This window comes from Artemia franciscana, chromosome 5 (genome assembly GCF_032884065.1).
Source record: "Artemia franciscana chromosome 5, ASM3288406v1, whole genome shotgun sequence".
NCBI lineage: Eukaryota > Metazoa > Arthropoda > Branchiopoda > Anostraca > Artemiidae > Artemia > Artemia franciscana.
Window position 1 is genome coordinate 22,124,186 of NC_088867.1, and position 24,824 is coordinate 22,149,009.

At 35.6% G+C, this 24,824-nt stretch overlaps 1 long non-coding RNA gene across 1 annotated transcript in view; it reads left to right on the forward strand.

Annotated features, from left to right (window-relative positions):
• The window catches only part of LOC136027107 (uncharacterized), a 43,212-nt gene extending 22,918 nt beyond the window's left edge, over positions 1-20,294 (forward strand). The window contains exon 3 of the long non-coding RNA XR_010617498.1: positions 19,840-20,294. This is a non-coding gene — a long non-coding RNA (uncharacterized LOC136027107). The remainder of the gene's footprint in view (positions 1-19,839) is intronic.
• Positions 20,295-24,824: the final 4,530 nt, after the last annotated feature.

Below are 24,824 nucleotides of genomic sequence, written 5' to 3' on the forward strand. Positions count from 1 at the left end.
TTTCATAGTGTCACCATAGGTTCGATATAACTACCCTGGAAAAAATACTAATTATTCCTTAAAGTTGTGGTCTATCTAGATTGTTTTTGGGGCCAGAGATATCAGTATGCCACTTTTCAGAAAAAAAAATTGTATTTCGGGTTTTGAAGAAAAATTAACACATATACGCAATTATTGCTAGTTTAATTTATTGAAAAAGGCATTCATATTAACAAAAAGAAGTTTCGTTGGCAGTTTTCAATACTTTCTTCCATACAACATTATTTTTTCGTCGTTCATCTTCAGGTGGTTGCAGAACTTTTAAGCTACGTTGCCATTGAACATGGGAAAATGCGACGTATATATACTGTGATTAAAAACAGTTGTATGGAGGTTCACGTAAACAAATTCGAAACTTTGCCCTTGTGATTAATGTTTTATCATCGAGCATGTCAGTCGGTTTAGAAATTGATGTCGTCGAACTGAACATCCGAGTTGACCTTTGCTGGAGTCGAACGTAACTCGAGAAATGTGAACTTCTTTTCCAGGTTTTCCCCAAGTAAATATATTTGCCTTAATTATGTTGTTACATACTTCAGAAACAACAAGACGCGTCCCATTACATATCTCGTCAGAAATATCCAAGTTACGTATAAGCATAAGTATTGTATTTTTCTTTAGTTTCAAGTCATTCGGTAGCAAAACTGCAGCCAGGATTGAATTGCAATTTTTTCTAAGGAAAAATGTTTGAAATACTTCCAGATGACTTTTCTTATTCACAAATCAAGTTTTTCACTGTGGTTGCGTACGAGTTGAACAGGCGAGTACTGACGAAAATTACCTCCATCAACGAGAATCTTCCCTCCAAATAGCAAATTGGATTTGCAATGGACCGCAGAAATTTATCCATATTTTTGTAGGCATATTTTGTTACTTGGGTACCATCGGTGCTTCTTCAAGTAGGAAGACTTTTACTTCAGGTAATTTTAAAGCTTCGTTTGAACCATTTCATAGGCCTAGAATAGAGTATGAGGAGTGTGGAACTTACAACTCAAATGTCTTGTGTATTGTTTGTCCAAAAGTCAATAGAGTTGATGCATCTCTAGCAAATACCATACATTTTACTTCACGATTTTCACTGCACACAATATGACACAAGGTTTTATGCAGAAATAACTTATCGATATCACTTGGTCCACCTATAAAAAAGATTGTTTCAAAATAATTCGGCTCATTGGCAGCCTGCAAAATATTGTTTACAATTTCAATCTGTTTTCCTTTCAGAAGACGATACATACTTTCTCCAGTATCTGATGGCTCTTTAGAATTTAGAAATTCCATTTTTTTGTTCACCTTCGTATGTCTCAATGTTATCCATACCATATCGTTTCACCCGTTAGCTAAAATATCGACCTTCTATTGCCATCGTATTTACGCGCAGTGGTGTTGTTTGGCACTTGTATATCTAATCTATAATTTTCGTTTATAGATATAAACATGATGATTATTTTTTATATTGAACCTCCGCGCAGCAGGTAGAGAATTTTTGTGCTTTTTAACACGGATGAAGACGGGTTGGTCGGATTCGAGGTGGCCCTCCTCCCTGTCAGCCAAGTGCACATCACATAGTCTTTCTCATTTAATTATGCCTAAATATTACTGTCCTGAGTGTAGTAACCCAGGAACTAGTGGGACGGTTCAGTGCACCAAATGCAATCAATGGTGGTATCCTAAGTCTGCAAGGATCACGCTTGGAGCAAGAGAGAAACTACTGGTATGGTTGTGCTTAAATTGCGACTTCCCCACTTCATCTTAATTTACTAGTGGTATGGAAATTCCGTGCAAATTTACGCCACGAGTGAGCCTTAGACCTAGACCCTTTGCCTAAAACACATCCATAATCACACCAAGGACTTTTAATCCCAAAACTAAGACAGTAACTAGGCCCAGCAGTGAGGGTAAAACTCCATGCAGGAATTGTTCTGAACACATTAATGAAGTCTCAGCCTTTCGTGATGTTCCGTTCCGTTCGTGAGGATCAACTCTCAGCTATTCAAAATGAACTATTACCACTGCGAAATTCCCACGAATCACTCCAATCTGATATATGTAATGTTCAGAACTTAACTGACAAAAAACAACAAATATTAACACCCTAATGATGCATTTAAATCAGTTACGAATCCATTATCCTATGCCACCCGAGAAATTACGCTCGTCTACCTTTAGCTCTAAAATGAATAATTCTATACAAGCCGCGAGCGATCAGATTCGTAACTCATTAAGTGACGTAAAAAGTGAATGCAGTGTGAGAATGATCCTCGATGACAAGGTTCAGGAAAGTGTTAAATTAGCTGACGTAAGGTTAACTGACGAGAATAAGTTTCGTGACATTCAACCAACTGAAGATGAAACACTAATTGTTTTCAAGAAAATAGTTCAACGAAAAGTTACGTGCAAGTCCTTAACCAATAAAACGCATAATATTATATGCAGGTTTTTGTAGGGAAGAAAAACGTTATCAGTATTTACATATTTGTAGGCATTTTATATCAGGATGTTGCAAAAATAGCACCTGTTCTTTCGATCATCTTAATTTATGTGCAGATTTATCATGTGTCGACAGTGCTTGTAGTTTGGCCCATGCTTTTAGGTCTTTGATCCCACTTAAGAATTTAAATTTGTCAAAAAACAGAAAAGCTACCCTGGCTGTCGGCCAGTCTATGTCCCCATCGGTCCCATGCCACCGTCAAGCGCCCATGCCCTTGGGCCTAAACTTTCCAAGTCTATCTCTGAGTCGGATTTCTGGTCAGTCCCGGTACACAACTTCCCTTGGCCTATTTCGGTGGCTTCATTTCAGTCGAGTAATCGGCACAAATCAGGTGATTCTTTTTTACTGAATGTACCAAAAATGAAATTGCGATGGAAACCAACGCTGGCACAAAAAGCACCAGTTTACCTCTTTCATCTCCAGCCAGTAGCTCTTGACTTCTTTTTGATAGTTTCCCCACCGTCTTTTTTCCCCGATTTCCCTCAAAGTATCGATCCTCACTTCCAATAGATTTACCCCCCCTTCTTTCAAACTCTCAATATGATATGGTGTACAGGGATACTACTACTCCTAATGTTAGGAGACAAAAGTCCATGGTTCCCCCTTCTTGTCACCCCACTACTAGGCAAATTGATCTTGATCCTACCCATAGTACCCCCATCCCTGCTAAATATGATAAACCCCAGCCACCCCAAGAAAGTGTCCATAGACATCCTCACCCTCAATTTCCTCTTTCAAATCATTTTCCAGATAAAACGGTTGTTTCTGGTACTCATAACAGTAAACATAAGAATAGTAAATTACGGTACCATTTCCCTAGGCTGTTATTAAGTAATGCAGAAAGCCTTAATTTGGAAAAATTTATTAAGCTTGAAATTACGACGAATGAGCTAGCATCAGATTTAATTGGTATAATCGAGGTTCAGTCCCAAAACCTGGATGCTCTGAAGATGGCTTATTTTAATGAGTTTATTAAAATCCTCCCACATAATCATTACCTTGCTAAAAATGGTGGAGGGGTAATGATTTTTAGTCGTGATAATTTGTCGCCAAGGGAAGTAAAGGTTCCAGGAATAAATGAGCATGATGAAATAATTTGGATTAAAGTTAAACCGAAAGTTCTACCACGCCCATTAACTAATGTCATTGTTGGTTGTTTTTATTATTCAAACAGCCAAAAATCAAAGCATCGTAAAAATTTCTTGAAAAAACTCCATGCATTGCTTGATTACCTTCAATCTAAACATCCAAATGCGAGGACAATACTTACCGGTGACGGAAATGAACTAAACACAAGTCATCTTTGTCGGGAAGCTAATTTAAAACAAATTGTTAATATCCCAATCGCAAAGGTGGTACTTCCCTTGACATTGTTTGTACAAACATGCATGATTTTTTTCAAAAACCCAATTTGCTCCCCCCACTTGGTAACAGTTACTATTTTACGCTTTCGCCAAATCCGATGCAAGATCCGCAAGTGTAAATTTGATGTATTTAAGTATCGACCAATTACTGATAGCGTTCTGCTCAATTTCGGAACATGGCTTTCAGAAGAGCCATGGGAAAATGTATTTGCTGCCGATGAATCGAATAAGAAAACCAATTTTTTTTTTTGTTTTTTTCCAAATTTTTCCAAGAAAAACGTGTCAATAGTTATTTACTTCATTTTCCAGAGGTCAAAAAGAGAAGATGTTCTAATAATAAGCCGTATATAAATGATGTAATAAAAAGATTAATCCGATAAAAATTAAAGCTGTTCCGCCAAGGAAAAACTGAAGAAGCTAACCTACTAAGGAAATCTATTTTTTTTAAAGCAGATTCAGAAGGCTTCAGCCCAGTATCACCGTAATAAAGTAGTGAACTCTTTAAAGCATGACCAAAGCAGTGGTATAATACAGTCAAGAAAACCAGTGGTAAAACAGTCGAAAATTTTGACTTTAATCTTGATGTTCCCCCTGAAACTTCAGGTAAATCCTTAAATAAACACCTTGCCGCTATTGTACAAACCCTCCTGTTCTCTCACGTAATGTTCCCCGCCCCCCAGCAGCAGACCCCCTTGATATTCCAGTTGATTTAGTAAAAGCGTTTCCTGATAATTTATCAAAACTTCTATCAAATAGTTTTATAATTCAATAGCTAGAAGTGGTTCCTTCCCTTAGTGCTGGAAAAAAGGATACATTACACCCATACAGAAGAAAGGTGTTAGATTGGATTTTTATGGAGTCCGCCTAATTACCTTAACACCGATATTCTCTAAACTGTATGAGAGTTTCACAGCAGATTGGCTTAAAAATGCAATCCTTGTACTTATTGATAAAAACCAATTCGGAAACATAAAAGGTTTATCAACAACACATTATGTGGTCAGTCTCCTTGATACTGTATATAAATTGTTTGACGAGCCAGATACCTGGCTCACTTTCCTTTTAATTGACTTCTAAAAGGCTTTTGATCTAGTTAGTCATAATGTTTTAGTTGAAAAATTTCTGAATGAATTAAATTTACCCTATTTTCTAGTCAATATTAATGTATCTTTTCAATCAAATAGGAGTCAAGTTGTTAAGAACAAAAATGTTTATTCTGACTCACTCCCCATTTCTTGAGGTCCGTAGGGTATGCTTTTAGGTCCTTTACTGTTGTTGATAATGATTAACAATCTTGCTAATGAATCAGCCGATAGATGGAAGTTTGTGGCTGACATGTCATTGCTTGAAACGTGCAGAAGAAACATTAAGAGCAGTACAAAGGAAATTCTCAAAGACGTTGCAAGTGAAGCAGCCCAGTCAAAAGTGAAAGTGAATTCCCATAATTCTCATATTATGACCTTTATTTTTCTTAAATCGAAGCCATCGTTTATAACCCCAATACCTAATGAAATAACTACAAAGAAAACCAAACTCTTGGGGGTCACACTGACTAGCGATAAAAATAGGTGGCCCGCATTCGCTCTATGGTTAAACAGGCTAGTACATCTCGGGCTTTCCTTAAGCTATTTGCTAAATTTTCATGCTAAAAAGCACGTATCCTTCGCCTTTATATATCTTATCCATCCACAGATCAAGTATGCTTGCCCGGTGTGGTATTTTGGTCTTACAGTGGATCAGTCCGATAGGCTAGAAATTATCCAGAAGAGAGCCCTGAGAATTATTTACGGTCGGGACAAAGTGCCGTACATTCTCCTTCTCAAGGAATTCCACGTCCCTACCTTGGTAGCCCGAAGTGTTACTCTTTGTACCAATTTTTGAAATAATCTGCGTCGTAACCCACCCTTTCAATGTATACTCCCAGGCCCTTATTGCCCTCCAAAGCCCCGTCAACCCCGACCAAAAGCACAAGAAATCCCGGCTTTAAATCCTACTAATACAATAACTGAGCGTTAAAGAAAGAACTTTGTGGTAGCGTTTGTTGAAATCATAAATAAATGAAATTTGTAGTGCATCACGTTAATGTGTCATTTGTATTGTTAATGTGTTAGTTTTGTTGCTTCATTTTTATTTGACTGGCGAGCTGGATTCATCGCTGTATGTTTTTTATAAAGTACTTATGTTTTTACTTCATTCTCATTTATTTTACTTATATTACTTACTTTTACTTATTTTACTCAGATTTCACTTATGTATTTTTGTTTGTGTACTTAGGTACTAATTTTTATTTATTGTACTCATTTTTATTTTATTCATTTTTATTCATTTTATTTGACAGGCCAGTTTGTTTCATCGCTGTAGGCAATATTTCACTTATGTACTTATGTTTTTGTTTTTTTATACAATGTAGGCTAGCTGACTGAAGGCAACAAGTTCGGCAGTTTTTTATGTTGTGAGAGTTTGCTTCCTAATAAAGTACTGTTCTATTCTATACGCATTAAAAAAAGGCATTTTGGATGTCACGGATTCTTCTAGTCTATCTATCTACAGATTCTTGTCGAATGCTAGGTCATAAGTTAGGAATGCTTCATTGTATATCGCAAAACGAACAAAATTCACAATAAGGTGATCTTCAAAACTTCTTGCATCCTTCATATGTTAGAGAAGTGCTTGCAAATGGAAGGATTCTGTATGAGCTTGATAATTCATGTTGTGAATTCAACCAGTGACACGTAATCGATGGACTCGTAGCTCCCATGTACTTGTTTCCCCATTCCATTTAATGCAAGATATCTTCCATTCGGTATTATCAGATAAATAAATATCTAAACATTGAATGGCATTGCTCTTTCTTTTGATACTGTGATGAAATAGTCGTCAGCATGCTTCAGTTGGTGTAATGCAGCGTCCTTCCACATAGGTGTCTGCTTCACTGTAAAGCAAACACAATTGATTTTTAACAATCTTTATTGAAGACCGGACCTATTCCGCCAACATACTCAACAGTGATGTGACATTGAATTTTTTTCAGTAAATAACCGTTGTATATAGCAAAATGACAATTATCACGAGTAACTCGATAATTATTGGAGTCTTCAATAAATAGCAAGTTCACGTAAAATTCTTCTTTGTTCCTTTAGTCCAATTTCGGGTTATAACGATGGGACTACTTTGGTTTTTCATCAACCACTAGAAATTTAAAAGAATTGTACAGCATTGAAAAACTGAAGCGGCACTGCAATTTTCTACTTTTATTAATCATACAACTGGAATTTGTACCTAACTCCCAGCGCAGACTATGAATCATCCACTTTAACTCTAATTCTTTTAGTAAAGGATTGTCGGCATTTGGAATTTTAGCAGAAATTATATCATCAATTTCGACTGGTTTATGGATTCCATCAGCATGATTCTTAATCGATAGCAAATACACATGTGGTAGTCCATTTTGTCCATGTCCACATACGCACAAACAAAAACAAAATCAGTAGCATTTTATGCAGTATATAGCTTAGGACTATATTTAGTTATTGGGAGAGCTGGGACGCAATTACGAGGTAATAGTTATTATACATGAAACGAGCGTTGAATGGTAAATTGAGGTGTATGTTCATCTTCAGTTGACAAACCAACTTAAACATCTACAAATTTACCATCAAAATCTTTACCATTAAAACCATAAAGAGCTTGATTGCACTTGAATCTTAAATCCCGTAGAATTATTAAAACTTCAGATTTCACCTTATATCTAAGGCATTACAGTATAAGTTAGAAACTCTGAGCGAAGAAAGAAGCAAGTTTTTAGCCTATAGTCAGCCCGATTTGAAACTTATTCATATGCCAATTTGAAAGAGTTTTGAGTCAAACGAGAGTTGAGTTTCATAGAGGTTGAGTTTAATGACGATTGCATTGCACAGGGGTTGTGGTGCGTGGGGGTTGGGTTCGATGGGAGGTCGGCTTGCATATAAGTTGGGTTGAATGGGACTGATTCAGACGAGTGCTGATTTATATGAGATTTGTATTAAATGAGGGTTGAATTGCACGGTGTTTGAGCTGAATGTGGTTAGTCAAAGCGTTACTGACAGCTATTGGAAACCACCTTTCCACGAGTAGAATCAGAATTCCACGCAACTACTGCTTCAAATTTGAAACTGGGTGCCAAAATACCGATGCTGGTAGACTGCGCAAATGAGACTAGCGGACCTAGATTACAATCTTGGTAATGTAATATATTTCTAAAACAAAAACGAATTGTTAAAAATTGGTTGTTAAAATTGGTTGATGTTAGTTTCTTCATTTGAAAATACATAGATGGTGTCCCTGGTAGCAAAATTTTCAAAATTTCGGCATCCCTTACAAAATGGGTATAGTTGCAACTAAAGCAAAAAACACTGTCACCAAGACTCTCTCTACTGAGTATAGAATTGCAAAAGCAGTTAGTCAAGACAAACCAACTATTGCACCAAAACATCCAAGTTCTGTTGAGGCTCTTGAGAAGCTAAAGACAGGTAAAAATTGGATAAAACTTCTCAGATGATGTAATTCATAATAAAATGGTCTGTTTTCTACATGCATGCTATCTTTTCACCAGATTCTTTCTCAAAACACTACCTATAACCAGAATGAAAGTTATGTTTTTACTTTAAAAAGTACTAAAGTCTTTGCAGCTTGCATATTTTGAACTAGGCCTACTTGTATAATGGCTTGTGGTTTTCTGCTTTGGATGATTAAAACTTATGATAAATATCTGGTGATTTGCCTTTTCTGATGGAAATATGCTAACAAAATAGAAGTAATGATACCATTAGGTTCTATGTTTTATACTCTTTCCAAATATCAAGGCTGGTTTTGATTGTTCTAGTTATAGCCCTAACAATATTTTGCTTCATTATGTTGAATCTTGTTGTAGTATCATTCTTATTTGTTAAAAGGATAGTAAATTTATAGCAAACAGTATTACTGGCTTTTGTATAAAGCAAATATACCACTTGATGCCATTTTTTATACTCTTTACAAATATAATAATTGCTTCTACCAGAAATTCAGATTTAAGCACTTTTTGACCTCTTAAAAATGACCTAAATATGGGGTATAAAAAGACTTAAACATTGGTCTCAGACTTATGATGCTTTCTTCTTCCTTGACATTGAATTTTAAATAAAACCATGCATTTTTGGTCAAAAATATGAAAGCTGGCTATTATGAACACCAGTTATATTGTTTGCTATAAATTTAACTATATTAAATACAGCAATGGTTAGTTTACATATTTAAAATATGCTATGCTTTACCCCCACCCCCCTGATGTGCAAATATATAGCCCAAATTTGTTCCTAAACTATTACAGAGTTGTGATTTCAAATATCCTATTATTTTGTAAAAAACGCATGCTTTAATTGAAATTTTGATGACAAGGAAAAAGAAAATGACATAACATTGATAAAAATTATTTATCCAATTTAATCATGGAAAATCAGTGTTTGTGGATAATATAACATTAAAAAATGATTTATAATGAAATGGTAAGTTTGAGTCCAATGTTATAAAGTTTGAGACCAATGTTTAAGCCTTTTTTATACCTCATATTTATGTCATTTTTAAGAGGTCAAAAAGTGCTTAAATCTGAGTTTCTGGTAGAAGTGATTATTATATTTGTAAAGAGCATAAAAAAGGCATCAAGTGGTATATTCACTTTATATGAAAGCCAGTAATACTGTTTGCTATAATTTTACCAAAAGGATTTCTACATTGTCAATGTGACAAAATTAAGTTTTGCCTAAATAAGATAATAAAATTTCAATTTCAAAAGTAGTGGTACCTTGATCAACCTTGATCTTTCCAAATATCAAGGTTGCTTTTGATTGTTCCAGTTACAACCCTAATCAAATTTTGCTTCAATATGCTGAATCTTGTTATAGTGTCATTCTTATTTGTTAAAAGGGCTTCTGCATTGGCAATGTGACAAAATTTAGTTTTGCCTAAATAAAATAATAAACTTTTAAATATAATTATTATTTGAAATGATTTTTAAGCAGGTAAATACAAAAAAACATGATATTCTGATTTTTTAGAACTTAATACATATTAAAAAGCAAATTTCAATGTTCTAGTGGTTTCTTTTATTTTTATATTCCTAGGGCTATATCTGGGACCATGGGGGATAGGTTACATTCTCAGTAAGCCACCATGCTATTCAAAAGTAGCAAAATAAGGAGTCTAATGGTATTGTTTTTGTTTATTTAGTGTGTTTCCTTCACAAGAGGCCAGCTACTAAATATATATTAAATTTAAATGTATATATTGGTCATCTTCATAAAAGGGACCTTTTTTTTGTTCTACCTTGAAAATTAGTGATGTTAGTCTTAGAGGATAGCATTTAAAATCAATTTATCCCCTTATCTTAAATTGCAGTTCAGAGTAATCTAAAGTTTTTTCCTTGTGAAGCTCCAGAGTTGATGATAGAAGCTGCTTTCTTTGTTTTTTCATGTTGTTTTATGGCTTAAATTATGTTCTGGCTGTGTATAAAACTTTGTCAAGGTAAGATTCTAGAATTGAGTAATTGTAAAGGAAAACATGACAAGAATCTAAAATGTTACCTGAAGATTATCCTGCATAAATGTTTCCCCCTCCAAATCCCCACAATTTCAAAAGATCTGGTCGGGATTTGAAATAAGAGCTCTGAGACATGAATTCCTTCTAAAAATCAAATTTCATTACAATCCGATCATCTATTTGTAAGATATAAATACTCCAATTTTCATGTTTTCCAAGAATTCCGGTTCCCCCATCCAACTCCCCCGAATGTCACAGGATCTGGTCGGAATTTGAAATTAGAACTTTAAAGCACAAAATCCTTCTAAATATCAAATTTCATTAAGATCTGGTCACCCTTTCGTAAGTTACAAATACCTCAATTTTCAAAATTAACCCCCCCTCCAATTCCACCAAAGAGAGCAGATCCGGTCCAGTTATGTCAGTCACGTATCTTAGACAGCTTTCTATTCTTCCCATCCAGTTTCATCCTGATCTCACCGCTTTAAGTATTTTCTAAGATTTCCGGTCCCTCCCAACTGCCCCCCCCCCCCTAATTACGCTTGATCCGGTTGAGATTTAAAATAAGATATCGGAGTTACGAGGTCCTTCTAAATATGAAGTTTCATGAAGATCTGATCACTCCTTCGTAAGTTAAAAATACGTCATTTTTCTTATTTTTCAGAATTACCCCCCCCCCCCGCAATTGAGCGGATCCGTTCCAATTATGTAAATCACGTATGCAAGACTTCTGCTTATTTTTCCAACCAAGTTTCATCCCAATCCCTCCAATCTATGCGTTTCCAATCATTTTAGGTTTCCCCACCCAAAACTTCCCCCAATGTCACCAGATCCGGTCAGGATTTAAAATAAGAACTTTGAGACACGATATCCTTCTAAAAATCAAATTTCATGGAGATCCAATCACCCGTTCATAAGTTAAAAATACCTCATTTTTTCTAATTTTTCAGAATTAACCCCCCCCCCCAACTACCCCAAAGAGAGCGGATGCGTTCTGGATATGTCAATCATGTATCTAGGACTCGTGTTTTTTTTCCACCAAGTTTCATCCTGATCCCTCCACTCTAAGTGTTTTCTAATTTTTAGGTTTCTCCTAAAATCACTTGTGACGAGGCGAGAAGAGCTAAGAGCCAAGAGATCATATGGTATGAGCTCTAACAAAATTCTATGAATCAATAGATTGATTTAAAAAGGAAAATAAGAGGCTTAATGCCGGTCAAGATTTAAAATAAGAGCTCTGAGTCACAAAGTCCTTCTAAATATCAAAATTCATTAAGATCTGATCACCCACTCGTAAGTCATAAATACCTGATTTTTTCTAATTTTTCCTCTCCCTTTTGCCCCCCAGATGGTCGAATCTGGGAAAACGACTTTATCAAGTCAAATTGTGCAGCTCCCTGACACGCCTACCAATTTTCATTGCCCTAGCACGTCCAGAAGCACCAAACTCGCCAAATCACTGAACCCCTCCCCCCAACTCCCCCAAAGAGAGCGAATCCAGTACGATTCTGTCAATCACGTATCACGTAAGTTCTGTCAATCACGTGTCAAGGACATTTGTTTATTCTATCCACCAATTTTCAATTTTCAATTTTCAATATTACCCCCCCCCCCCCAATTCCACCAAAGAGAGCAGATCCGGTCCAGTTATGTCAGTCACGTATCTTAGACAGGTTTCTATTCTTCCCATCCAGTTTCATCCTGATCTCACCGCTTTAAGTATTTTCTAAGATTTCTGGCCCCCCCCCCCCAACTGCCCCCCCTAATTACGCTTGATCCGGTTGAGATTTAAAATAAGATATCGGAGTTACGAGGTCCTTCTAAATATGAAGTTTCATGAAAATCCGATCACTCCTTCGTAAGTTAAAAATACGTCATTTTTCTTATTTTTCAGAATTACCCCCCCCCCCCCGCAATTGAGCGGATCCGTTCCAATTATGTAAATAAAGTATGCAAGACTTCTGCTTATTTTTCCAACCAAGTTTCATCACAATCCCTCCAATCTATGCGTTGCCCATCATTTTAGGTTTCCCCACCCCAAACTTCCCCCAATGTCACCAGATCCGGTCAGGATTTAAAATAAGAACTTTGAGACACGATATCCTTCTAAAAATCAAATTTCATGGAGATCCAATCACCCGTTCATAAGTTAAAAATACCTCATTTTTTCTAATTTTTCAGAATTAACCCCCCCCAACTACCCCCAAAGAGAGCGGATGCGTTCTGGATATGTCAATCATGTATCTAGGACTCGTGTTTTTTTCCACCAAGTTTCATCCCGATCCCTCCACTCTAAGTGTTTTCTAATTTTTAGGTTTTGATATTTAGAAGGACTTTGTGACTCAGAGCTCTTATTCTAAATCTTGACCGGCATTAAGCCTCTTATTTTCCTTTTTAAATCAATCTATTGATTCATAGAATTTTGTTAGAGCTCATACCGTATGATCTCTTGGCTCTTAGCTCTTCTTGCCTCGTCACAAAGATCATTATCAAACTTGGTGGGAAGAATAAGCACAAGTCCAAGATACGTGACTGCCATAACCAGACCGGATCCGCTCTCTTTGGTGGAGTTGGGGGTGGGGGGGGGGGGTTGGGAATTGAAAAAAATAGAAAAGAAGAGGTATTTGTAACTTACAAGCAGGTGATCAGATCTTAATGAAAATTGATATTTAGAAGGATCTTGTGCTTTAGAACTCTTATTTTAAATATCGATCTGATCTGGTGACATTTGGGGGAGTTGGAGGGGGAAACCAGAATTCTTGGGAAATGTGAAAATCGAGGTATCTTACAAATGGGTGATTGGATCTTAATGAAACTTGATATATAGAAGAATCTTATGTCTCAGATGCTCCATTTTCAAATCGGATCTGTGGACATAGAGGGTTGGGGGGACCAGAAATCTTGGAAAATGCTTAGAGTGGAGAGATGGGGATGAAGCTTGATGGGGAGAATAACCACAAGTTATAGATACAAAATTGAAATAATTGAAACGGATCTGCTCTCTTTGAGGTAGCTGGAGGTTGTTAATTTGGACAAATTGAGATATTTTTAACTTGAGAACAGGCAACCAAATCTTACTGAAATTCAATATTTAGAAGGAACTCGTGTCTCCGAGCTCTTATTTGAAATCCCGACCAGATCTGTTGACATTAGGGAGAGATAGAGGGGGAAACCGGAAATCTTGGAAAACGCTTATTAATGTCGTAGATACATGATTGACATAACCGGACTGGATCTGCTCTCTTTGGAGGAGTTATGGGTTTGGGTTCAGTGTTTTGGCGAGTTTGGTGCTTCCGGACGTGCTAGGAGGATGAAAATTGGTAGGCGTGTCAGGGAGCTGCACAAATTGACTTGATAAAGTCGTTTTTACCGATTCAACCATCTGAGGGGCTGAAGGGAGATGAAAAATTAGAAAAATCGAGGTATTTTTAACCTGCGAGTGGGTGATCGGATCTGAATGAATATTGATATTTAGAAGGACCTTGTGACTCCGAGCTCTTATTTCAAATCCTAACCGGCCTTAAGCCTCTAATTTTCCTTTTAAATCAATCTATTGATTATTAGAACTTTGCTAGAGCTCATGCCACATGAGCTCTTAGCTCATTAACAACAGACGATGGTTGACTGTGTCAAAGGCCTTGGCGACATCAAGAAATACCACCAACGCATACTGATCACTGTCAATTGCATCAGTAATCTCAAGCAGAAGTTGATGAATCGCCAACTCCGTTTATTTTCCTTTAATGAAACCAAACTGAGAAGGATGAAAAATATTTTTACCAATTAAATAATTATAGAGCTGATGGTTCGCTATCTTTTCCAAAAGTTTACTAAACACTGATAAGTGTTTCCCCCTTTATGTAGTGCAATAACATTAGCTTTCTGCAACAAATCGGGAGACACTCCCTGTACAAATGACAATCATATATGTGTGCAAGTAATGGGGCAACATCAGTAACTACCTGCTTTACTGTTCGAATAGAAAAACCAAATTCATCAGACGAAGAACTTTTTAAGCTTCATGATAATTTTTTTCACATGTTGGGGCTTCGTTTCGGAAAAATCAAAAGGGTTTTCAGTTTGATGATTGGTATCAAAAGAAATGGTTGGGACATTTAACAATGGAGAAAAAAAAATCTGATTTAAGCTTTTTCCCTATTGAACTAAAATAGTCTCCCAATATATAAAGATTTACATTCTGACTGTTTCCTTTCTAAGAAAATAAGAACGAAACTAATATTTTGCAGGAACTTGCTGGGATTTGCTGTATGTTTGTTAGCTAGTTTTTATGTGTTTTTTTATGTGTTTCTCTTATTTTAAACTTTGTATTATAGAGAAGACGGACTCCCTTATATACGTAATATTTTCTGTTTGTTATAAGTTTTAATGCTGCTCATTACTTCCAGTTGAAAAAAATATTTTTCATAGTTTTTTTTTTAAAATAATGCTATCGACTAAACTGAATAAAATGACCATTTCAAAATTTTGATTCGTTGACTTGGGGAAAAAATGAGTTTTTCCAATTGCCCTCCAATTTTTTGGTCACTAAAAAGGGCACTATAACTTTTACTTTCCGTTATAATGAGCCCTCTCGCGACATTCTAGGACCACTGGGTCGATAGGATCACCCCTGGAAAAAAAAAGAAAACGCATTCGTGATCTGCCTTCTGGCAAAAAATACAAATTTCCATATTTTTGTATATAGGAGCTTGAAATTTCTGCATAGGGCTAAATTTCCCAATTATATTTGAAAAGACTTAGTCAGGTTTTGGGTTTCAATTTTGGCAGCCCTTTTCTTGCCCCCTTGAAAATATGGGTCAAGTTTCAATCTTTGTAATTTTGTAGAGCTCTAACAGCCGAAATTGTAATTTATATTGTTGCTGGCGATTTTCTTTTTTTCTTTTGATATTAACCGCTCCATATTCAACCAATTTGTTCTTTGGAGAAAAAAAAAGTTATGACACCAAAAAGGGTCATAACCTTCAGAATGATTCCTCATTCTAACAAAGGTTAGAATCTAACCTTTGGGTGGAAGGGGTGGGGGGCTCATTTGCTTTGAAATTGCTAATTTTGACCCCCTCCCAGTCACCACCGTGCCCCTCCCCTATGTCATTCTCTAAAAATTTAAGGATTTTTTTTTCAACGTATTGGAAAGGTCAAATAAACATGCCTCTGGGGATTTACTGCCGCTCTGACCGATTCTGGAAGGTCATTCCAGACGCTAACACCTATGTTCCTGAGAACAAATCCTGGTCTCGTTGTATTTCTTCACTCGTGAGTCAAATCCTTCAAATTCCGGGTAAAATAAGGGTGATAAAACGAGTTAGTTTTGAAAAAAAATCATAAAAGTACTCAGGGCTTACCTTATTTACACTTTGAAAAACAAAATCAATATATCGAAGCAATATGACTTGGCTTCGGTATATAAAAGTCAATATGACTATGCTTTCGTAATAAACTTTCACGTTCGAAGGAAGCAGTCAGTGTCACCCATTTCACTATTTTAAAGCCTGAACTTCATAGAGGACCGAATATTAATTTGTTTTTTTTATGGCACTTGGTATTAACCAAGTGACATATAGCAATCGCCAATTCTGTCGGTCTGTCTGTCGGTCCCGGTTTTGCTACTTTAGGCACTTCCAGGTAAGCTAGGACGATGAAATTTGACAAGCGTATCAGGGACCTGACCAGATTAAATTAGAAATAGTCGTTTTCCCCGATTTGACCATCTGGGGGGGGGGGGGACTTGGGGGCCGGTTAATTCGCAAAAAATAGAAAAAATGAAGTATTTTTAACTTATGAGCGGGTGATTGGATCTTAATGAAATTTGATGTTTGGAATGATATTGTGTCTCAGAGCTCTTATTTTAAATCCCGACCGGATCTGATGATATTGGGGGGAGTTGGAGGGGGAAACCCCTCCACTCTCTTTACTACTACTACTATGAAGAACTCACCGCAGCACCAAGCCACTGCAGTCCAACACAGCTAAGCACGCTCCTCTATCCCAATTTATTCAGAGCCTCCCTATTTACACCCTCCCAGGAAGTTTCTATTCCCTTTAAATCTTTCTTTATGACATCCTCCCACCTCAACTGCGGACAACCTGCTTTCTGTTTAGCCCTAGACAGTTGGCTGAAAAGGACAATTTTTGGTAATCTGTCATCCTTTATCCGCAGATTGTGCCCCAGCTATATCTACCTTTCTCTCATTACAGCCCTACAAAGCGGTATTTACCTACGATATTTGCACCACCTACTGTTTGAAATACGGTCTGTCACAGGGTTTCATTAGTTTATTTAGAATGATTTATTTACGTTTTAAGCATGACTTTTTTTTCACTACTTCTGCTCCCCTTTGGTTTAAATTAGTTCTGTACTTATTTTAAAAAACTTCTTTTGTTGAAACATCTTCTGTTTGTTAAGTTAAAAAAATTAATTTCTGTAAGTTTTGTTGATATTTTTTTATTGATGAATAAAAGCAAAAAGATTTTGGGTTGCTCTTCATATTCTGGACAAAATTCTGCTAGGAATTCTAAAAATAGCTATATTATAGAACTACAAATGGTTGGGTACGGGTAGTAGTATTTTAAAAAATGTGAACAATTTTGGTAATTTTTGGGGGGTGAAGCTGTTCCGTCGTATCTACTGTTACAACCTTTGATATAGACGAATAATGATCAAACACTTCGTTGTAGGAATTTTTTTGTGTGTGTTATATTTTGCTTTAATAGCTTGTTTGTTTACATTTATGCATTTTGAGCTAGTATATTAGCTAATATAGTTCCAATTTGTTGTAAAAAAAAAAAAAAAAAAAAAAAAGAGATGAAGAATCCCTGTCAAGATTTGTTTCCAGTTGCGATTCCCTTGGTTCTGAAACTTTTATTGAGGTGTCTTCACGGCCTGAAATTTTAATGAGATCAAAAAAAGAGATCACACTAAGAATATAACACACTAATAACACACACTTTCAAACTAAGAATCAATACAACCATATTTTTTTTCAAACATTCTTTGTCGCTGATGAGCTCCCTTCGGTCAACAAATCAAAATTTAGTATCTACTTGTCCTTTCCGTCCAATATTCCCTCACAGTTTCAGGTAGGTCACTTAAGGCGTTAATCTATACCATTAATCGTATATGAACTATTGAAGACGTCTCATTCCGATACCCTGGATTGAGATAGTGTCATTTGATTTAGCTCAACATCACCTTCAATATTTACAGAAAGTTTCAAATATCTTAGCCGCGTATTGCAGATGAACCATTTTGACACCCTGGATGCATACAGTTCACCGATTTAGTTCAATATCCCCATCGACATTCCCTCAAGACAGAGTGTTTTTTGATTTAGTTTAACATTTCTCTCAACTTTCGGTGAAAGTTCCCATTTAATACTCTTAAATGTTCCCGAGTTATTGCATATATGCCATATTGACATTCATAATGCACTTAATGACTCCTGAATTAGTTCAATATACCTCTCGATATTCACTCGAAATTTTTACTTAATACTGTTAGTTGTTCCTGAAATATTATAAATGCGCCCTTTTTTTACCTTTATGTTCACAGTTGCTTTTGACTTTGTTGTACCATGTTTGTTTATTCCCTGAAAGTTTCTACTGTGGTCCATGGAACTTCCTGAGATACTGTCAATATGTCTTTTTGGCAACTTTGATGCACATAGTGGGTTTTGATTTTGATCAGTACCATCTGTACAATTATCTGAAAGTCGCCTTATTACCCTAAGAAGTTGCTGAGATATTTTTGATATGCCCTTTTTTCAACCTGAATGCAGGTAGTATCTTATCGTTGAATTCAGTTTGCTCTCTGATCATTCCTTGAAAGTTAAACTTGATATCAACAGCTGTTCGTGACATGTTGCGGACACTGTCTTTTGACTATTTCTTCGGGATTTATCTCAACATGCACCGAAGATTTCAGCTTTATACTTTAAGCAATTCTTGTTATATTATATCAACTTTAAGCGATTCTTGTTATATTATAGGTTCATCATTTTGACGAAATGGATGCACATAGTGTCTTTCGATTTAGTTTAGAATCCTCCCCCAGCATCCTCTGAAAGCGTCTACTAAATACTCTTAGCCGCTCTTGATATTTTGCAGACGCGCCCTTTCGACTACTTAGGTGTATATAGTATACTTTGATTTTGTTCGACACCCTCCTCACCAATGATTGAAGGTTTCAACTTAATACCCTTAGAAATTACTAAGATATTGGAGATGTGCTCTTTTGACTACCTGGATGCACATATATTCTTATGATTCAGTTCGATTTTCTTCTCAACCTTCTCCTAAACTTAAAACCCCTAGCTGCTCAGTTATTGTATACTAGCCATTTTGACAATCATGATATTAGTCCACTTTCATGTTAAATTCCTGGTCTGACATGTTGAGAGCCAAAATAATTGGACAATATCAACGCGGTAGCTCCCAAAAATTTCTGGGACAGCACTGCAACGCAACTGTGACCATGACTGGGGTCTCATTTGGAACCGGCTTTAGACTGATTGGAAACCAGTAACATCTGGATTGCCTCGTGGGTTGGACCTCACTTCCTCAAGGCCATGGTCACACAACAGTTGCATGCGCAATCAGTTAGCAATTCTAGTCTCAAAACATTTGCCCCGTGGCCGCTGGGCCTTAATCACCCCTGAGCCGTTCTTGATAGTGCAAATGCGTCTTTCTTACGACATTGTTACACGTAGTACACCTTCCTGACTCTCATACAGTTCAGCACCCTTCTCACCATCCCCCAAGACCTGACTAAATTTGATTTCAAAGGATTTCAATAAAAGGGGTACCAGAATTGATAATAAGTAAAATACGCTTAGCTACATATATATATATATATATATATATGTATATATATATATATATATATATATATATATATATATATATATATATATTGTATAATATATTAGTTCTTCATCACTTTTCGATGGTTTTATCTCCGTGGGGCTCTTAGAAGATGTAAATTTTTTAAATCACACCTTATCTACCCATGAAAGTTTTTGCCCAGAAAATTTCTTTTCCGCCAAAAACTAATCCATGCTACCCCCGCCCCTCCTTAGGTAGTGCTCATTTTCACATTTAGCATTTATCTTTTATTGACTAATTCAGTTTTAAGGAACACATTTGTATCTGTGCTTTTCCTATATCACAAAATGTTCCAGGAAAGTCTAAAAGGATTTGTTAATAGCAAGCATAATTACATGTGAAGAAAAAAGGTTTTCTTCATATGGTCTTGAGGTTTTCGCTCTTGTAATGTATTTAGCCAGTCTTCAAAATTTATCCTTTTATAAATTTTTTAGTTCTGAAATATTTATTGTCTATTGTCTGCAAATGATTGACTTTTCTTTTCTTTTCTAGATAATGAAATAGCTGGGCAGTAAATTTCGGACAGTAAATTTCTCTGTATAAGCCTGTTCTCTGTTGCATTCGTCTTTTTGTGTATAGACGCTTATATTTACATAAAAAGACAGTGCAGCAGAACTGGTTTCTTATAATTTTAAAGTTTAAATAAAAAAAAAAAACAAGGGTTCTAAACCTCAAGTTAAATAGAATCTCAGTAAAATTCGCGTATATTTTTTTTGCTCCCCTTTTTATATTTCACTAAAAAAATAGAACCCTCAATAAATTTTTAATCAATTTTGCTTCAATTTTTTGCTCATCCTTCACCTAACGAATTTACTGCTCATTGAAGCTATGCAATTATGTGGCCTCTGCTCCTGCCAAAGAACCTCTTCCTGACTCAACATACAACAACATTTTTTTTATTTTATATTTTAATATAAATATAATCAATAAAATATTGTTTCTTTGTATTCTTGCAAACTGCTTGTTGTTCTTAGAGCTAGGGATAGTTCATAGGGACGGAGTACAAGATAGAGAAAATTAAAATAAATACATACTATGTTTATCAAAACAATTTATGAAGAGCACTTACTATACACGAACAACTATTGTACACTTTCCACTTTAAACATCCCCTTTTAAGAAGGGGATGCCATGAAGGAAAAGTGATATTGTGGTTATGTTTCAAAAACAGTTTCGACAGACCTATTTTGGGCCCGCCATTTTATATTTGTGGATTAATGCTAAACTTAAAAAATGTAGCTAGGACTTTTTTATGTATAGAGTGAACCTAATAAAAGTAGGAAAGGGGATCTTGCTTGTCCAAAAACCCCAATGCCAGGGTTTACTGTATCTATATGCTTACTAATGGCGAAGTAATAATAATCATAAAATGACTAAAATAATTCATTCTTTCAAATATATTGACCATCGGGTAAAGAATAATTTCAATTGAAAATATATTGCGTATTCATTGAAGAGGAGGCAATGCTACTAATTGTTTTGGGGAGTTAAATGAGGGTTGCACAACTCATATTAATGACCTTTTCCGTTTCTTTTTGTGCTGGATTTCTTCATTCAATTTAGTCTGTTTGGTTTAAGATTGTTAACTTAGAGGATTCGACTTATGCCCGCTCTGATCTCTAAAATTGTGTCTTTTCTTTCGCGAAAATGCATCAATTAGTCCAATCTGTTTTAATGTATTGCACCTTGCATACGGTAAACCCCTGCTTGTCCATAAATGTGGTCATGATAAAAGTTGAAAAAATCAAAAAGAAAGTGTTCTCCACTAATATTTAATATTTGCACCATAATGCATTTTAAATTACATAAGCCGATTTTTTTTCTGTTGACAAGATTATCACCTGCCCTTTAAATAAAAATGGTTAATGGCCTCTTTTGAATTATATTATTGAAAACAGGGAGTTTTGCATAAAAAGCAAAAAGTTCAAACCAAACGAGAACCAAAAAGTAAAATCCAAAATATTTTGCATAAACTCTTAGTTTGAGCAAAATAATTTTGATAAATCAAGCAGAAATCCATAAGAGAAGGAAACTTAAAATGAAGAAAAATGAAAAGAGTGAATGAAAGCAAGCTTAGAATGAACGTAAGTTGCCGTAAGTAAGGGTGGTGATGTCTAGTGCGGGCTAATCAACAAAACACTTCAAAAATCCTTAGAAAAACCGGTAATTTAAGGCATTACTTAAAGTTTATTTTAGCTCTTTGGATGCAAGTTTCGAGTAGGGACTATAAGAATAATTGATAAAACCCAGCAGATTAAATACGATTTTATGTTTTATTCTGACACAATCTTCCTATATAAGCTGTCTTACAAAACAAAATTGAGTCTTCGTCAGTATGGATATATACACTGTCTGTGTCAACTAGAATTTCCCTGTGGACATTGAGATTGGCAAAGCCATTTAGCCTACTTTCAGACGTCACGTTTCTTAGGTATGTCTTGATTCTCCGAAGTGTAAAAGGAGCGCTCTGTTGTGCTGGTCGATACAGGTATAGTGATTAAAATATTAAGCAAGATATGGATGTTCGGAGAGATTGCTTTGCCACAAATATTTAGAAAATCAGTTGCATTGACATGGTGTGCCTTGTTCCGTTAGAGAAATTTTTGCCAAATTTTTCTTTCCGCCATCAAACGTTTAAGGTGTTGTTTTCCAAATCTTCTTCATAAATTTCGATCAACTTCAAAAATGGCTCTTTCATCTCTTTACTTTCTTCACTCTTCTATGGATAAGTGTGAAGCAAACAGTGAAACCCTTTTAAAATATTCTTGTGCTTTAAGAGAAGTTCTTCTATAAAGTTTTATACTTTCAATCCAGAAGATGAATAAGTTAATTCTTTAAAATTGTTCTGTGCTTTCGGCTGAGACATTTCTTCTGTGTATCTGCCTGTCTGCAATCCTTGTAACACTAATTGTAGTTCCATTCAATTTGGCCATTTTTGGCCAAATATCCATTCAATTTGGCCAAAGAAAATAAAATCAGTGAAAAATAGAATGTTAAACTTTATTTTGCCGTAGGGGGAGGAAGGCGTCAGCACGCCATAAGTTGAATACCTTACGAATCGTGCATGTTGTTTCAATATCTCAGGCGGGGTGTCCATATTGCTGATGGACGGGTTCTTTTTAGTAACAAACGTAGTGAGAGCCAATTCAAGATTTGTTCCACTTTCTTTTTGTAGCTCTTTAATGTTAACAATGCTTGATATAGCAACAGGGCCCTTGACTGATACCTAGTGCTTTGCTCAATCTTTGACAAAATTGTTTAAGGCCTACCACCGCTCTATCTTGATAGGTCCATAGAACTTGCTTGCTTGCTTCTTTTTTTTTTTTTTCTTTTTTTTTTCTTTTTTTTTACTGAACTAAGTATTTTCAGTATACATTACAATATAATACTCTTCTGATCTTGTCAAGTGCCTGACAAAAAGCTCTTTAGAAGGGTAGTCCTTTAGACGTGAAACAAATATACCCTCATTCAAAATTTGATTCAATCCAAATTTCAATTTTCAACCCATCAACTAACAGTGGTCCCCCAATTACCTAAAAAAAATTCACATAATACCAATCTATTAGCTTTATACAAGTTCATAATTTTTCCTTTTTCCATTTCAAACACCATAATTAGTTAAGGCCTTTTCATTGTAGTTGCCCTGAAAAATTAAAAAAGTACACCAGCTTTGCCTGAAAAACTTTATTGAAGACACGGCTGAATGTGAAAATTGCCTTTGCTTTTGAAATTTATTCTGCTTTTCAACTGGCTGCAAACTACCACGTTTTCTTATGTTTTCTCATGCTGTCGATAAATGAGTTTCTTTAATTGAAATTGCTAGAACTCAAATAAGGAGAAATAATATGTAAAAATATCGTACAGATATGTAAGTTTCTGAACCGTCTCTATTTGACAATACGGGAGAATAAGGACAGGGAAAAAAAAATGAAGCTATCCACAGCAAATAAGAAAATAATAATTTTGCAAAAAAAAAATCTTATTTGAGCTATGATTTCAATGAGGTTTTTCAGGAAGACTTCGCGCATCTGATTTTTTTTTTTTTTTTTTTTTTTTTTTTTTTTTTTTTTTTTTTTTAGCAACTAAGCGGATTTGAAAATTGTTTCCACTCAACCAATTTTGCCTAAGAAAGCTATAATAAAGAAAGGTCAGTACTTGGAATTCTATTTTTTTTTTTTTTTTTCTTGTCCTGTTGCCTTGCATTGTCTTGCTTTGCCTGATTGGTCTCCGAACTTATTTAAGAAAACGCTCTAGTATGTTACTTTAAAAATCTAACCCAAAATACTACTCTAACCTTATTAGAAACTATATAGGTTTAATCAAAATATAGCTCATGCTTTGTATACAAAATATTTTGTTGCTAAACTCCAATTCAGCTCAGGTTCGTTTTGATGGAAATTGGCATTAGGGCATTGTCAATAGCCCTTATCGAATTTACTTGTTATGGCACTTGGTATTAACCAAGTGACATATAGCAATCGCCAATTATGTCGGTCGGTCTGTCTGTCGGTCTTGTTTTGCTACTTTAGGCACTTCCAGGTAAGCTAGGACGATGAAATTTGGCAAGCGTATCAGGGACCGGACCAGATTAAATTAGAAATAGTCGTTTTCCCGATTTGACCATCTGGGGGGGAGTGGGGGGCCGGTTAATTCGCCAAAAATAGAAAAAATGAAGTATTTTTAACTTATGAGCGGGTGATTGGATCTTAATGAAATTTGATGTTTGAAATGATATTGTGTCTCAGAGCTCTTATTTTAAATCCCGACCAGATCTGATGACATTGGGGGGAGTTGGAGGGGGGAAACCTAAAGTCCCGGTTTTGCTACTTTAGGCACTTCCAGGTAAGCTAGGACGATGAAATTTGGCAAGCGTATCAGGGATCGGACCAGGTTAAATTAGAAATAGTCGTTTTCCCGATTTGACCATCTGGGGGGGTGGGGAGTGGGGGGCCGGTTAATTCGGAAAAAATAGAAAAAATGAAGTATTTTTAACTTATGAGCGGGTGATTGGATGTTAATGAAATTTGATGTTTGGAATGATATTGTGTCTCAGAGCTCTAATTTTAAATCCCGACCAGATCCAAACTGGGATTTAAATTTAAATCCCGACCGGATCCAGAAAGTCCAAAACATTACAGATGAATGAAAATAGAATACGAGAAGAGAAAGAGAATAGTAAATTCTAAGAATCAATAGATTGATTTAAAAGGAAAATCAGAGGCTTAATACCGATTAGGATTTAAAATACACTGAAACACGAGGTCCTTCGAAATATCAAAACTCATAAAGATCCGATCACAAATTCCTACGTTAAAAATACCTCATTTAGAAAAAAAATGAGATATTTTAACCTCCAAAAATGAGGTATTTTATATTATGAAAATAACCAGATCTGGTCAGAATTTAAAATAAGAGCACTGAGACATGATTTCCTTCTAAATATCAAATATTTCGTTAAGATCTGGCTACCCGTTTGT